Below are 3,599 nucleotides of genomic sequence, written 5' to 3' on the forward strand. Positions count from 1 at the left end.
TGAGTTCGGTTCCAAAATATAGTAATAAAAAGATTATGGCAACAAAGTGAGAATTTTTTATTTCTGATAGATTTGCTAGATGTTTAGTTGAAACAGATCTTCAATTTTTAAATTTTTAAATAACAATGCATGTGATACTCACCAGAGCTAATGGCAATAAAATGATGTATGCATGCTTTGAGTTTCTTCATCAATTCTAACTCATTTGTCCTTATTTCTATTCATGCTGTCAACTACTACTTATTTCTATTCATGCTGTCAACACAACTACTTAGTGAGATATGTACTAAATTGAGTCCCTGATGTCATGGAACTTTTGAGCTTAGGAAAGAGCTTATTACCTGCTCGCAAAATGTATGGCACTAAGTGTTTCAGAAACTGTCAAGATCTACCATTTGACCCTGGTTATCAGTTTTACATGTAATTGTCTTTCTTTCTTTTGTCTTATATAACTGATTACTTAAGATATCTAATAATACGTACCTGGTGAAAAAAATCTCTCTTAGGTTAGTGGGATGGGTTATAATTAAGTGTGTCTTCTTCCTGCTAGGGGGCTTTAATGAACAGCAGGAAAGAATTCTGAAATTCTGTCTCACATACTTTGGGAATGTTGTCAAAAAGGAACAATCTTTATAGAGGAACATCAGCACAAAAAAGGAATACCCTAGATGAGATAGATTAACACAATAAGTGTGGCAACGAGGTCAAATGTGTTGCAGTTAGTGAAGTTGACTCAGGAAAGAGCAAGTTTCACAGCCAATATTCATAAGTCACTATAAGTCAGAGTTGTCTCAAAAACACATATAACAACAACAATATGGTTAATCAATAAATTGGTGGCTTGAACCTAACAATTAAGCTACAGGAAAAAAGACTGAAAATATGGTCAAATAACTATTTAATCTGAAGAAATTCTGTGGTAACAGTTCTTTTCTTTTATAGAGTTACTATTAATTTGTATTGGTTGAATGGCAGAAACAGTCACAACCATTACCCCATGGTACTCACAATTACTCTGAGATAACTGCAAATTTCTATTCAGCAATGTGCTACAGAGCAAAGATGTCAGTTTAAAGATAAGATTGTGCCTGACATAACCAAAGTATTTTCAATTGCTTCACATGTATGTAAAGACTAGAAAAGGAATAAAGAACATAGAGGAACTGATGGCTTTAAATTGTGTTTTTGTAATATTTAAGAGTATTAAATATACTATGGACTTCCATGCTTAGACATGTTATCAGGCATGCCTACTCCTGGAGAAAAGCATACTTCTTGAACAAGTAAAGCTTCTACCAAGGAAAGGGAAACCCTCAACAGGATAACTTGATGCAGTGATTGCAACAGTAGACTTAAAGTTTGAATTGTGAGAATGGCATGAGATCAGGCAGGATTTCATTGAGTGGTTCACAGAGTCACTATGAGGCACCTAATAGTAATAATACAGAATAAGAGCCATTACCAGCATAGTGATAAAAAGACCTGACAGTTTGAAGGCACCAGCCACTTAGTGGAGGAAAGATGTGATAAATTAGCTTCTATAAAGATTTGTAGAGATAATAGTCCACAAAGATAATCTTCTATGTACATCGACTTGAAGAGTAGAAACTGGGGTCTTAATAAGCATTTGAGTGGCCATTGAAAGTGGTAACTGTTGAGTTCTCCCTATATGAAGCAAAGAGAAAAAAAAGTAAAATCAAAGACTAATATTGCTGGAAATCCCACTACAATCAAGAAAGAAGCAGAGAATACAGTCTATGTCCTTTGGAGTCCTAGAATCCTGCACCGATCAGACCTGGACCAATTGCCACAGCCAAGTACCAGAGACCCAGCATGAATCAGAGCTGACCTGAGATGGCTGTCCCATGGAACTACAGCTAGGAACCTATGCTCAAGCTTGCTAGAGGACTCAGGGGAGGCACTATAATAGGCAGGGCTAAGAGGGCTTTCTAGCACTAGCCTAAAGCTTCCAGGGTGAAGGCTGAAGGGCTTACAAGCACATTTCAAAAGCTGTCCTGACTGAGAATTTAAATCCTATTGCATTCCTGAATTGTAACCTATTAACTTTCCTGATAATGCCTCATATTCATGAAAGAAAACAGACTAATAGTGCTAAGGATTAATGGACTGTGAGAATTGTTCTTCACAATACTGAGTGCAGAAGTACTAGTGCGAGTCTACTGCTATTGAATTCTCTGAAAATAATTATGATTGAATGTCCCTGACAAATTTGGAGACAGCTGTGCCACAAAGCTGAATATTATTTTTAAAAGTAAAAATAAAAAACAAAAAACACAACCCCAAAATATATATGTGGCTGAGATACTAGTGAAACCTCAAAAACTGTAGACCCTATAAACACGTCAAGCTTAAAACAAAAACATCCCTACAACTGAATTTTTGGCAGAATAACTGACAAGTCCATGAAATGATCAGTAATATTGAAGAGGAATGACTCCTTAGAACAACTAACCATATAAGCTTTTTAGAAAATAAAATCCAATCATTGCCATGGAATTGGTTCTAACTCATTCCTTATCCTCCAATAAGTTTCCTGAGCTATAATCTCCCAAGAGGACATTACCCACCTCTCTCTTGGGGTACCTTTAAGTTAATAGCGCAAATTAATATTTTTTTGGCCAAAATACAATGAAATTATAAACAAAAAAGATTAATCTCAAGCACTGAGACAATTAGATACATAACTGTACACTCTTAGAAAGAAATTATCTTGATTTCTTGACTACTGGTACCAAGGATGTTGATTGTAGGTAGATCCAGTCAGATGAAAACATTGACAATTTCAATGTTTGCTTGATCATAGTATTGTCTATTGAAGACTGAAATGTCTCTACTTTTCTAAGCATGATGTAATTTCCTAGCAAAATTTAAAGAAAAGGAAAAAAAAACAACAACCCTAAACTCAAACTCATTACCGTTGAGTCAAAGTTGACCTATAGTTGATCCTTCAGCAAGCTTCTGGTGGCTGTAAATTACATGGGAGATTTCACATCTTTCTTCCACAGAGTTTTGCTGAATTTGAACTAGCCACCTACAAGTTAAAAGTGCAACTCTCTGATATGTACTCTAATGGAGAGCAAGCATCAAGATCAAACCAAGAAAATTAAATCCTTGACAACTTCAATCTTTTGTCCATTTTTCATGATGTTGCCTACTGATCTAGCTGTGAGAATTTTCATTTTCTTAATCAAGGTTGTGATCCTTGATTTTCTTTAATAAATTCTTCAAGTGCTCTTTTCCTTTAAATTTTCATTAAAATCACAATAAAAGAGAAAAATTTTATTTATAAAAGTCATTGATCAATAGTAATCATATAAAACACATATATGAATAGTTGTATAAAATCACAGTGCACATGCATGAAACATATTGTGTATGATTTACTGTACAAAAAGAATTTTTAAAAATCTCTGACCATTCTTTGGGATAAAGAGGGGAAATCTCTATTTGATTTAGTCACAGAAACCCACTGGAGCATCAGCTATAAATGTGAACCAACTCTACAGCAGTAAAGAAGAGAAAGATCTCAAAAAGATTGACTCATGACATACCCTATACTAACTTTGTTTCATTAACAT

This window comes from Elephantulus edwardii, unplaced genomic scaffold (genome assembly GCF_000299155.1).
Source record: "Elephantulus edwardii isolate Elephantulus edwardi_28Jun2011 unplaced genomic scaffold, EleEdw1.0 scaffold00054, whole genome shotgun sequence".
In the NCBI taxonomy this organism is placed as follows: Eukaryota; Metazoa; Chordata; class Mammalia; order Macroscelidea; family Macroscelididae; genus Elephantulus; species Elephantulus edwardii.